Source organism: Pecten maximus, chromosome 4 (genome assembly GCF_902652985.1).
Source record: "Pecten maximus chromosome 4, xPecMax1.1, whole genome shotgun sequence".
NCBI classification, from domain to species: Eukaryota; Metazoa; Mollusca; class Bivalvia; order Pectinida; family Pectinidae; genus Pecten; species Pecten maximus.
This window is the reverse complement of record NC_047018.1, coordinates 19714475-19729150: the sequence shown is the minus strand read 5'-3', so window position 1 is coordinate 19729150 and position 14676 is coordinate 19714475. Positions and strand designations below refer to the sequence as shown.

The following is a 14676-nucleotide window of genomic DNA, read 5'->3' as shown; positions in this document are numbered from 1 at the left end:
CACATTGTTGATGTTTTCGTGACAGATTTTTCTGAATCCTGTTTCTCTAGCTTCTGATCTGTTGATATGTTTTTGTGTGAGATTTCTCCGAATCCTGTTTCTCTAGCTTCTGATCTGTTGATATGTTTTCGTGACAGATTTCTCCGAATCCTGTTTCTCTAGCTTCTCTGTTGATGTGTTTTCATGACAGATTGCTCCAAATCCTGTTTCTTTAGCTTCAGTCTCGTGATCAAAAAAAGTTAACAATATCCTTTCAAAGCTTATAAAACAATATGACCTTGTTATTTGATTCTGTTTACGTGGTAATTTCATTTTCTTACATGTATACAGAAAGAATTCATTATAAAGTTTCCAGGGTATTTATCAAATACACCATAAACAATTAATGGATTATTACAGATTAATATGGATATGTATATGTTCATCACATTTTTATGTACTTAAAAAAATTGTTTTAGCTTCCAAAATTGATTTTGAAATTTATTCATTCTGATTAAAAGATAAGAGAAATATCTGATAATGACTGTATTATGTATTATTTGAGGATATTATGATAAGGTGAAATTACCAGGTGAACCTGGAAAAAGTAGGTAGGTTGCTGTACTACAAAGTACTCTCTTTATAAAGTCTGAAACACATGGTCTCGAACACAATAATTATTGACCAGAATGATGTACCATGATGTGATGTTAATTTGCGATAAAGGCTTGAGAAATTAAGCTGACAAATATTTGGCCAGTGCTTTTTTTTACATCACACTGAACAGATATGAAGTGGACAATGGATTATGTAAGATCAATTAGGAGTAAACTCTTGGTGGCATTATGAGAATTAACTGGTCAGTTTCATCAATAATAAGTGGACAATGGTACAATCATACAGTATTGTGCGATGTTCATTACTTAAAGTACGACGGTCTAGCCAAGCATTAGTAGGGATTGACCCAGGTCAGTTTGATCAATCTTCCTGCTTAGTGCTGATATGATTGTAACTAAATCTAGTTGTCACTGAATATTCCTTTTCTTTCCTAGTGCTGACATGATTGTCACTAAATCTAGTTGTCACTGAATATTCCTTTTCTTTCTTAGTGCTGACATGATTGTCACTAAATCTAGTTGTCACTGAATATTCCTTTTCTTTCCTAGTGCTGACATGATTGTCACTAAATCTAGTTGTCACTAAATGTTCCTTTTCTTTCCTAGTGCTGACATGATTGTCACAAAATCTAGTTGTCACTGAATATTCCTTTTCTTTCCTAGTGCTGTCATGATTGTAACTAAATCTAGTTGTCACTGAATATTCCTTTTCTTTCCTAGTGCTGACATGATTGTCACTAAATCTAGTTGTCACTGAATATTCCTTTTCTTTCCTAGTGCTGTCATGATTGTAACTAAATCTAGTTGTCACTGAATATTCCTTTTCTTTCCTAGTGCTGACATGAATGTCACTAAATCTAGTTGTCACTGAATATTCCTTTTCTTTCCTAGTGCTGACATGATTGTTACTAAATCTAGTTGTCATTGAATATTCCTTTTCTTTCCTAGTGCTGACATGATTGTCACTAAATCTAGTTGTCACTGAATATTCCTTTTCTTTCCTAGTGCTGACATGATTGTCACTAAATCTAGTTGTCACTAAATGTTCCTTTTCTTTCCTAGTGCTGACATGATTGTCACAAAATCTAGTTGTCACTGAATATTCATTTTCTTTCCTAGTGCTGACATGAATGTCACTAAATCTAGTTGTCACTGAATATTCCTTTTCTTTCCTAGTGCTGACATGATTGTCACTAAATCTAGTTGTCACTGAATATTCATTTTCTTTCCTGACTTGGCCGAGATTTCATTTACAGTATATGTGATTTGTTTGTTTTGATCGGGCGACATGTGTTTCATTTATAAAGAGGTCATTATGCATTTCTGTGCCAAAACATTGTAATTGCTATTTATAGACGAAATTAATAATTTTTAACACCCTTTTCGTAAGAGGGGATGTTATTTATTTGATGTATCGGTCCATCCATCTGTCTGTCTGTCCTTTTATTTCTCTGTCACACTATTTTTCTTCACTCTAGTGGACATATTTTACTAACAAGCCTCATGAAATCTCACAGATAAGTTTCAGGAAGGTTGCACCTACCTTTGACGAAATTGAATATACTGGTGTAACTGGTGAAAGGTCAAAGTTCCTGCTACCAACAAAAAAATTAACTGTCACAGATATTGTCATTAATGCAGCAGTCATATTTACAGACAGAATTTGTTGAAACTTTAAAAGAATGTTGGCATTAGGCATACCTTGGATAAGTTTAAAAACTGATGTAATCTGTGAAAGGTTAAGGTCACTTTTATAAGGTTAAGGTCACTTTTATAAGGTTAAGGTCACTTTTATAAGGTTAAGGTCACTTTTATCCAAAATAGCATTTCACGACAACAAGGATGAAGGGCATTTGATGACATTCGGTCTGAAGCATTCTTGTGGGAAAGAGGGCTCAATTTTGTATAATGAGGGGAGTTTTAATCAGTCTGGAGCATCCTTGGGTATCAATTAATTGTAATAGTAATTTAAAAGTCAAGGACAAAATTATGCATTTTTTGTATGTCTCAAGCTGCATTGGTCTTGATACCAGCTTCATTTGAAATTTCAATACAGCTGTAGGTGTCAAAACACCAGTTGTAGGTAACTCAATACCAGTTGTAGGTAACTCAATACCAGTTGTAGGTAACTCAATACCAGTTGTAGGTAACTCAATACCAGTTGTAGGTGTCTCAATACCAGTTGTAGGTGTCTCAATACCAGTTGTTGGTATGTGTCTCAATCCCAGTTGTAGGTGTCTCAATATCAATTGTAGGTGTCCCAATACCAGTTGTTGGTGTCTCAATATCAGTTGTTGGTGTCTCAATACCAGTTGTTGGTGTCTCAATATCAGTTGTTGGTACGTGACTCAATATCAGTTGTAGGTGTCCCAATACCAGTTGTTGGTGTCACAATATCAGTTGTAGGTGTCTCAATACCAGTTGTTGGTATGTGTCTCAATCCCAGTTGTAGGTGTCTCAATATCAGTTGTAGGTGTCCCAATACCAGTTGTTGGTGTCTCAATATCAGTTGTTGGTGTCTCAATATCAGTTGTAGGTGTCTCAATATCAGTTGTTGGTGTCTCAATACCAGTTGTTGGTACGTGACTCAATATCAGTTGTTGGTGTCTCAATACCAGTTGTTGGTACGTGACTCAATATCAGTTGTAGGTGTCCCAATACCAGTTGTTGGTGTCTCAATATCAGTTGTTGGTGTCTCAATACCAGTTGTTGGTGTCCCAATACCAGTTGTTGGTGTCTCAATATCAGTTGTTGGTACGTGACTCAATATCAGTTGTAGGTGTCCCAATACCAGTTGTAGGTGTCTCAATACCAGTTGTTGGTGTCTCAATATCAGTTGTTGGTACGTGACTCAATATCAGTTGTAGGTGTCTCAATATCAGTTGTAGGTGTCCCAATACCAGTTGTTGGTGTCTCATTATCAGTTGTTGGTGTCTCAATACCAGTTGTTGGTGTCTCAATACCAGTTGTTGGTGTCTCAATATCAGTTGTTGGTACGTGACTCAATATCAGTTGTAGGTGTCCCAAAACCAGTTGTTGGTGTCACAATATCAGTTGTTGGTGTCTCAATACCAGTTGTTGGTGTCTCAATATCAGTTGTTGGTACGTGACTCAATACCAGTTGTTGGTGTCTCAATATCAGTTGTTGGTGTCTCAATATCAGTTGTTGGTACGTGTCTCAATACCAGTTGTTGGTGTCTCAATACCAGTTGTTGGTGTCCCAATAACCGGTTGTAGCTATCTCAATACCAGTTGTTTATATATCCATACCAGATGTAGGTGTTGACCTCAATACCAGTTGTAGGTAATTCTTTACCAGTTGTAGTTATCTTAACACCAGTTGTAGGTATACCAACACCAGTTGTAGGTATCTCAGCCCCACTTATAGATATATCAACACCAGTTGTAGGTATCTCAGCCCCACTTATAGATATATCAACACCATTTGTAGGTATATCAATACCAGTTGTAGGTTATACCAAATGTAGGTATCTCAATACCATTTGTAGATATCTCAAGGTCAGCTTACATGATTTAGATAATTTGCAGTCCCTAGTAAATATTACCATCCAAACGAAATATACTATTACATTGAATCTATAATTGGCTGTTTAAAATTACTCCACAGCAAAATGTCTTATTTTAAAAGAATGAATATTCAATAGACATTAAGCAAAAGCAATTAATTGATCCCTCCACACAGAATTGAAGAAAACATTTCCACAGAATCTGTTCTGTACAGTCTCTTTGAACGAACATTTAGTAGGTACAGAAATAGTTGTTTGATAAAAGGGTTGGAAAACCATGAAATTTATCAAGTAAATTCTGCATCTCATGAAAAAAACCATGGTTAATTTCACGGTTATAAGAAATGTTAGTTGGAGTTAAGTGAATAGCTATACGACAGTGAAACGGTTTGTATAGACTACCCACTGGTGATGTAGAACCACCACGATTAGACTACCCACTGGTGATGTAGAACCACGATCAGAAGCAGTAGACAGCAGGACTCGAGTGGGCAATTAGCGCTTTAGATTAGGTTATTGAGTCTTAATTAATTACCTCAGATACATAGACAGAGCCAGTGCTGCTGATGGGTCTTATTTCTTCATAAACAGAGGAACACACTGGGGGTGATCTGTAGTCATATTTACCTCCATGTGTACCACCAAAGGGGAATAAGGTTCTGTCAATTTGTTATCTATGCATCCATCTGCACATCGTATTGCATCACGTCAGTATGTGTATCTTCTGTGCATCACTTTGCATCACGTCAGTATGTGTATCTTCTGTGCATCACTTTGTCCAGGGCTTGGGTCATATACTCTTGTCACCATTAATTGCCTATTGTGAGTACCTTGCTGGACGGCCATATTGAAATGGGCCCACTTATATACAGAGTTATGGACCTTCTTTACAGAATTTCCCAGGGCCAAACCTTGTACAAGTTGTTATCTACTATTGCCAAATACCGTGTTTATAAATGCCTCATGGGATGGCTGAGTGTCACACATTGAAATAACATGGAGTTATGTCTCTTTGTTTATTTTGGATAACAAGGGAAGAAGGTTTTGGATTACATATACCTCTTTCTAATTGGATTTCAATAAACATCAATTTGCTAGAAACATAATGCTATAAAATATTGTCCAATGTCCTGTCATACTAAATGAAATGTAAAGTCTGCATGGAAAAGTAGAGGTGGGTAGAACGGGATCGTAGGATATAGACTGTATCGTCAGACTAGGAGATAAATCATCAGAGATGACTATACAGTTATATCACCAGATAGACTCGATTTATAGCCATTCTGGGGATTTCTCTGATGGGATCCACATCAGCAGTAGATGACAATTCCTTGTTCCTCATATTCTATTTGATGCCATTAAGCAATTTCCTGAAGGATTGATTGCCGAAAAGCATCATTAATCTTTAAAGAATCACAAGGTTTTATTTTCTATTATCCATTATGTATTTTTGTTAGCTAGATCTGTTACAGTGTGATGGTATAAGCCTAGTTTTATTGTATGATTAATTTTTCGGAAAAATAAGACTCCGAGTGAGATTAATGTCTGTATATACACTGTTGATTATATCATGTCGGAAATAAAACAATATATTTCATCAATATTATTCTATTGTTCTCCTGTTATTTTGTTTTTCTCGTATTGTTCTATCATTCCCTTGTTAATCTCCTATAACTCTCCTGTTATTAGTCTCCTACTGGGGGACTATAGGTTTCCTCTCCATCAATCTTAAACGTATTTGTGTAATGCCAAAGTTTGTAAGCGGTCTAGAAGAGTCATTCCTTGAGGGATTTTGATAAAATTGACATATATTCTGTCAGCAGAAGGAAATCTGTTATAACATTCAGAATTGACTATTATCTGTGTGTCCATTTGAGAATCGAAATGAATCAGTCTTTTTATTATAAATTTCACCTTTATACACATCTATATATATATGTGTTTTTAAATTCTCATTAATTGTGATGTTTTTATTATTCCTTATGACCCTGCTACTTCATATGGGCCATGTTGACATCACAGAGTTTTCTGTCCTATCCTGAATTAATGTCGTCGCCATGGCAACTTCATTAATTTTTGTAGAGATTTGGATTAAGTTTTATATAGTATTAAGGTCATCTAAGATAACACCTTTGATGAGTTTGTGTTTCAGGGTTCCAAGACCAAGGTCAAGGTCACCTTTACTATTTATAGAAAGTCATCAACCTCTTCAGTGAGATCTCTCAACTGGCAACGAAATAAAAATGTCATGTATGTCCCAAGGTCATGGTCATTTATGAATAAAAGAACATGAAGTAATTTGCATAAGAGTGAGAGTGTTTATGTCTTACAGAGAGTCTAAGTAAGATCTGGACTATGTAAATAATTCTTGATTTTCTGATATATACTACCATTTAATGTTCACTCCTGAATAAAAAGAGACTTCCTATTCTCATTACTTGTGAATAAGTCTCGTTGTGGTCTTAAAGGCTGTAGTTACTTGGCCTTCGATCCTTACTGTTAGGATTCTTCAATAGGCTTATGGTTGAATAGCGTTAGATTTCAATCAGATCACATTTTATGTACGGCCATGTTATGTGGGATAACTTTGAAGTGACCACAGTCAGCTGAAGGGGAATAACGTCTCAAGGAGGGGTATTAAATACATTGTGATTAACTACAATACAGGCAAGATACTGCAGTGATCATGAGCTCCCTTAGGCAACAATGCTGACAGGATTAACCCAGAGATCAATGGCCATATTCCTGTACTCAACTGTCCTGATGATGTACATTGTATGAGCTGAGCCTTATATATCTGATGGGAGTCAGCAAAGTGGATGTGATGGAGATCAGAGACCAGGGACTGCATCACACCAATGTTTAATTCCTGTTGTTAACATTATTACCAGGCATGGGCTTATTGTTAGATAAATGTGGTAATCCCTTCATGTTGTAGACATGGCAACATGATGTGGTAATCCCTTCATGTTGTAGACATGGCAACATGATGTGGTAATCCCTTCATGTTGTAGACATGGCAACATGATGTGGTAATCCCTTCATGTTGTTGACATGTGGGTTTATTACCAGGCATGGGCTTATTGCTGGATAAATGTGGTAATCCCTTCATGTTGTAGACATGGCAACATGATGTGGTAACCCCTTCATGTTGTAGACATGTGGGTTTATTACCAGGCATGGGCTTATTGCTGGATAAATGTGGTAATCCCTTCATGTTGTTGACATGTGGGCTTATTACCAGGTATGGGCTTATTGCTGGATAAATGTGGTAATCCCTTCATGTTGTAGACATGGCAACATGATGTGGTAACCCCTTCATGTTGTAGACATGGCAACATGGTGTGGTAATCCCTTCATGTTGTTGACATGTGGGTTTATTACCAGGCATGGGCTTATTGCTGGATAAATGTGGTAATCTCATCATGTTGTTGACATGTGGGCTTATTACCAGGCATGGGCTTATTGCTGGATAAATGTGGTAATCTCATAATGTTGTTGACATGAGGGCTTATTACCAGGCATGGACTTATTGCTAGATAAATGCGGTAATCTCATGTTGTTGACATGTAGGCTTATTACCAGGTATGGGCTTATTGCTGGATAAATGTGATAATCCCTTCATGTTGATGACATGTGGGCTTATTTCCAGGCATGGGCTTATTGCTAGATAAATGTGGTAATCCCTTCATAATGTTGGCATGAGGGCTTATTACCAGGCATGGGCTTAGTGCTAGATAAATGTGGTAATCTCATCATGTTGTTGACATGAGGGCTTATTACCAGACATGGGCTTATTGTTAGATAAATGCGGTAATCTCATGTTGTTGACATGAGGGCTCATTACCAGGCATGGGCTTATTGCTAGATAAATGTGGTAATCCCTTCATGTTGTTGACATGAGGGCTTATTACCAGACATGGGCTTATTGCTAGATAAATGCGGTAATCTCATGTTGTTAACATGAGGGCTTATTACCAGGCTTGGGCTTGCTTCTAGATGATTGTTGTAATTGTGGCATATTGTTGGCATGAGGGCTTATTACCAGGCATGGGCTTATTGCTAGATAAATGTGGTAATCCCTTCATGTTGTTGACATGTGGGCTTATTACCAGGCATGGGCTTATTGCTAGATAAATATGGTAATCCCTTCATGTTGTAGACATGAGGGCTTATTACCAGGCATGGGCTTATTGTTAGATAAATGTGGTAATCCCTTCATGTTATAGACATGTGGGTTTATTACCAGGCATGGGCTTATTGCTGGATAGATGTAGTAATCCCTTCATGTTGTAGACATGAGGGCTTATTACCAGGCATGGGCTTATTGTTAGATAAATGTGGTAATCCCTTCATGTTGTAAACATGTGGGTTTATTACCAGGCATGGGCTTATTGCTAGATAAATGTGGTAATCCCTTCATGTTGTAGACATGAGGCCTTATTACCAGGCATGGGCTTATTGCTAGATAAATGTGGTAATCCCTTCATATTGTTGACATGTGGGCTTATTACCAGGCATGGGGTTATTGCTAGATGATTGTTGTAATTATGGTACATTGTTGGCATGAGGGCTTATTACCAGGCATGGGCTTATTGCTAGATAAATGTGGTAATCTCATCATGTTGATGACATGTGGGCTTATTACCAGGTAGGGGCTTATTGCTAGATAAATGTGGTAATCCCTTCATATTATTGACATGTGGGCTTATTACCAGGCATGGGCTTATTTCTAGATAAATGTGGTAACCTCATCATGTTGCTGACATGTGGGCTTATTACCAGGCATGGGCTTAGTGCTAGATAAATGTGGTAATCTCATCATGTTATAGACATGTGGGCTTATTACCAGGCATGGGCTTATTGCTAGATAAATTTGGTAATCCCTTCATGTTGTTGACATGAGGGCTTATTACCAGGCATGGGTTTATTGCTAGATAAATGCGGTGATCTCATCATGTTGTTGACATGTGGGCTTATTACCAGACATGGGCTTATTGCTGGATAAATGTGGTAATCCCTTCATGTTGTTGACATGAGGGCTTATTACCAGGCATGGGCTTATTGCTAGATAAATGTGGTAATCCCTTCATGTTGTTGGCATGAGGGCGTATTACCGGGTATGGGCTTATTGCTAGATAAATGTGGTAATCCCTTCATGTTGTTGACATATGGGCTTATTACCAGGCATGGGCTTAGTGCTAGATAAATGCGGTAATCTCATCATGTTGTTGACATGAGGGCTTATTACCAGGTATGGGCTTATTGTTAGATAAATGTGGTAATCCCTTCATGTTGTTGACATGAGGGCGTATTACCAGGCATGGGCTTATTGTTAGATAAATGTGGTAATCCCTTCATGTTGTTGGCATGAGGGCGTATTACCGGGTATGGGCTTATTGCTAGATAAATGTGGTAATCCCTTCATGTTGTTGACATGAGGGCTTATTACCAGGCATGGGCTTATTGCTAGATGATTGTTGTAATTGTGGCATATTGTTAGCATGAGGGCTTATTACCAGATATGGGCTTATTGCTTGATAAATGTGGTAATCCCTTCATATTGTTGACATGAGGGTTTATTACCAGGTATGGGCTTATTGCTAGATAAATGTGGTAATCCCTTCATGTTGTTGACATGAGGGCTTATTACCAGGTATGGGCTTATTTCTGGATGATTGATGTAATCCTGGCATGATTTTGACATGCATAGAAATTTACAATTCGACCAATATTATTATCTCTATATTTCAAAGGACAACTAACGCTTATTGAAAGATGTAATGAAAAGGTTAAATACAATTAAGAATCATGTTCGTAATTTCCAGATTAAAATCTAACCACCACCCTCCCCACCACCTTATAGATAGTTACAAAATTGAAATGTTCTTATCAGTTTATAGCTTAGACTGCAGGAACATGATAGAAATGCACTGAGTTGACATGCAAAACAAGGTAGTGATGGGAAGCATTTCCTGTGCAACATCTAAGTTCTGTCCTTTTTTTAAAATGAATAATTTACGTATAAGTAGACTTGTCTCTGGAATTCTTGTATATTCTGTCATCAGTCGTAAACGTTTTTCTTTACTTCACTGAAAAGTAAACCACAGTTAGCGTGATCATTATAAAACATTTTTATATGTAACCATTTTCAACCACTGTATATTATCCTCCGGGGAGTGTATTGCAGTGTAACATTTTACAGTCATTTATCGATTCTTACCATCAAAGTGTCGTAGCCATAGACTATGAAGCATTTCCAACTGTTATCTACTTGATCAAAAACCTTCCTAGAAACCTTATAACTATGTGTATAGGGGACAGAATCAAATATTAATGTTTAAACTTTTGGACATGTATCTCTGATATAATTGTGACAGTATATACATCGCACAACAGAGTACTGTGATGGATGATAAAAAAATTGGCTGCTTTTGTCTAGGTCACTGAAGCTCTTGTAACTAATGGGAATATTGCATGTAAGAGGATATTCATGAAATCAGTGTATACATCACCTTGTCTCATCCAAAAATTGACATGGTGACAAAGACTGATGGAGATGGCTGTTGTCTGACCCTTTGAGAGAACATTTCAAAATTATATTTAGTAAAATCGCAGTGAATATATATCTTTGGTCATGTTTTTCTCATTTTTTCCATTTACTTCAAAAAAAGCTGTTAACTGAAAAAATTGCATCATTATAAAGATGATCTAAAACATTAGGACGAGTGTTGAGGAGACATCAACAGCGAGGGTTATATTAGGAGGATGTCGAAGAGACATAAACAACCAGGGTTATATTAGGACGGGTGTCAAGGAGACATCAACAGCAGGAGTCATATGAGGATGGGCGTCAAGGAGACATCAACAGCCATGGTTTATTAGGATGAGTGTTGAGGAGACATCAACAGCCAGGGTTATATTAGGATGGGTGTCTATGAGACATCAACAGCCAGGGTTTATTAGGACGAGTGTTGAGGAGACATCAACAGCCAGGGTTTATTAGGACGAGAGTTGAGGAGACATCAACAGCCAGGGTTATATTAGGACGGATGTCGAAGAGACATAAACAACCAGGGTTATATTAGGACAGGTGTCAAGGAGACATCAACAGCCAGGGTTTATTAGGACGAGTGTTGAGGAGACATCAACAGCCAGGGTTATATTAGGACCGGTGTCTAGGAGACATCAACAGCCAGGGTTATATCAGGAAGGATGTCAAGGAGACATCAACAGCCAGGGTTATATTAGGACAGGTGTCTAGGAGACATCAACAGCCAGGGTTATATTAGGATGAGTGTTAAGGAGACATCAACAGCCAGGGTTATATTAGGACAGGTGTCGAGGAGACATCAACAGCCATGGTTATATGAGGACGGGTGTCAAGGAGACATCAACAGCCATGGTTTATTAGGACAGGTGTCTGGGAGACATAAACAGCCAGGGTTATATTAGGACAGGTGTCGAGGAGACATCAACAGCCAGGGTTATATTAGGACGGGTGTTGAGGAGACATCAACAGCCAGGGTTATATTAGGAAGGATGTCAAGGAGACATCAACAGCCAGGGTTATATTAGGACGGGTGTCTATGAGACATCAACAGCCAGGGTTATATTAGGACGGGTGTCAAGGAGACATCAACAGCCAGGGTTATATTAGGATGGGTGTCAAGGAGACATCAACAGCCAGGGTTATATTAGGACGAGTGTTGAGGAGACATCAACAGCCAGGGTTATATTAGGAAGGATGTCAAGGAGACATCAACAGCCAGGGTTATATTAGGACGGATGTCTAGGAGACATCAACAGCCAGGGTTATATTAGGACAAGTGTTGAGGAGACCTCAAAAGCCAGGGTTATATTAGGACAGGTGTCGAGGAGACATCAACAGCCATGGTTATATTAGGACGGGTGTCAAGGAGACATCAACAGCCATGGCTTATTAGGACAGGTGTCTAGGAGACATAAACAGCCAGGGTTATATTAGGACAGGTGTTGAGGAGACATCAACAGCCAGGGTTATATTAGGACGGGTGTTGAGGAGACATCAACAGCCAGGGTTATATTAGGAAGGATGTCAAGGAGACATCAACAGCCAGGGTTATATCAGGACGGATGTCTAGGAGACATCAACAGCCAGGGTTATATTAGGACAGGTGTCGAGGAGACATCAACAGCCAGGGTTATATTAGGCGCGATGAGAGGTCATTGAGATCAATTGTATGAATTCAAGACTTCAATAAAATCTTCTAAAAACCGCAAGACTTGGAGTCCTTTTTGGGCCATTAACTTTGTGGAAATGTTTAATTGAAATATGATAATCTGCTTGAAAGGTGACAAGGTGCAAATATATTGAAAATTGTCATTATCATGTGATTATCATGCATTGGTGACCTGGTTGTGAGCTATTGTATGAAATTGGTCACTGATCACTGTTAGAAAATAATGTGATATAAAGTGAGAATATGAGATATCAAGGCTGATATTTTAGGGAACTTTTCTGGATTTGAAGAGAGCTCATTTCTAACTTTTAGAACTACAATCACAACCATTCCAAGGTAGCCAGTGGCTTGGCTGTCTTCAGTATTTTAGAGATAATCTTTAGATTTTAAATTCAAATTAATGAGATAAATTTGTTTTTTCAATTATGCAGTAACCTCATCACTATAGATATGTTGAAGTTCAAAATATCTTTATTTTGGATGTAATTATCCTTATTAATAAACCCTTTTATAGCATATCTGATATTTGTTGGTTCCGTATAGTTAGCTGAGATTTCGATTATTTCAACACTGTGGATTTAAATAACAATGAAAAACAGGAGCATCGGTGGACCAACTCGATTATTCTGTATACTGACCTTTATATACTTGTGTATTTCAAATCTTGGGAAAGGAAAACAATTCCAACCAAAGATAAACAAGTTTTATTGTGTTAAATTTATTTTATGAATTAAAAACTTAAGCAACCATGCTTATTGATGATCTATAAGTATGTGTTATGGGCCCTTCAGGGTAAATATGTGGTTGTATAAATTAGCATATATATGGTATTATGTTAGTCTGATATATAATAGGAAAGCCAATGTTGACACCTGTGATTATAAGGCAGTCACAAGCAGTCCCGACTCCTTATGAAATTGGCTTGTAAGTATTTGTATTCAATATTGTTGTCTATATTTAGTTATATTAAAGTTTCACTTTCCACTGAACCGTCACCAGTGGCTGTTGGATGTGGCCGAATGGGATCTACTAATTGCCTATTATTCAGTTTCTGCCTTCTGGATTCAACTATGTTGTCAGTTTTTGAACAAGCTATTTTTCTTTGAGTGATCTTATTGACATGTTTCCTGGACAGGAGATTCCATAATCCTCATGAGCTTATTGACATGTTGCCTGGACAAGGAGATTCCATAATCCTCAGTATATTTGTACATTAAAGTATTGTACACTTGAGTGCTACTGGGGATTAATAGCATTCTGTTGACAATGCCATCTCACCTAAAGCTTTCATGAGTCCGATAATACAGTTACTGAAATTCAGTGGACGAGCTTAAATAGCCATCATTCTCAAATGCTGAAAATCATTGACATTTTGTCGCTAGCATTAGGATGTCTTTTTAAAAGTCAAGAATTGATGGAATGTAGAAAAACAATTTCTGTTCATCACACAAATCTGTTTGTGATAATTTCTGCTTCAGTGATCCACAGCAAGTTTCTACAATGAGGCTGATGGATAACTGAAATGATCCGCTTGGTATAGACAGTCAAATGTTATCAAAACGCTGCATAAAACTCGTCTATTGTGAAATTGGAATATGTGTGTAAAAATATGTTAACTACAAAATAATTTCTCAGGAGCTAGCTGAAATCGTTATATATATTCGTATTTATATGTCATTGTGAAGTAATTTATGTTCAATTTGAAATATTGAACTAAGGAGAGTTTGTGTGTATTGGAAGGATAAAGTCTCTGTGAGGAGTAAGTGTCATTCGGTCACAGCAAATACCTTAGCTTATAGCTATATGTTAAACTTGTGTGGCATTAGGTATCATTGAGTGCAATGTCCCACACGCGACAAAAGCACGCTGTAATGTTGACAAGGATTGACTGACAGGTTCGGTGAATACTTGGGAGGACAACGAGGAGTAGAGGATCCAGAGTACAGCTATGTTGATCACCACCCAACCTGTTGGATGCAGTGTTACTATTTACTCTGTCTTTAGGCACTGTACCTAAAAATCTCTGATCTCATATGTGATCAATTAGACGAGCATATCAGATCAGTAGGGCCTCAGTGACTACTGTAGAATTCCATACGTCTATATGCTCTGGCCCAAACTTCCACAAAACACAGTGGCAAAAGCACCATCTTCTTTCTCTTTTTTTTGTATCTGATATGTTTTGTGATCAATTTTGACTCTCATATAGGGATGCTGAGCCTGCTATAGGCATAGAACTTATGGATTACTGAACACTGCTCCAACAGCCTGGAGTCCTATAAAACCACGGAATCTCAAATATTACCCCACTGTCAGATATTTGTCTCCGCG

General features: G+C 37.6%; 1 protein-coding gene across 2 annotated transcripts in view; it reads left to right on the top strand.

The window, feature by feature from the left end:
- LOC117325438 (cAMP-specific 3',5'-cyclic phosphodiesterase 4C-like) overlaps positions 1 to 14676 on the top strand; it is a 343137-nt gene that overhangs the window by 84472 nt on the left and 243989 nt on the right. The gene's annotated exons all lie outside the window — the stretch shown is intronic.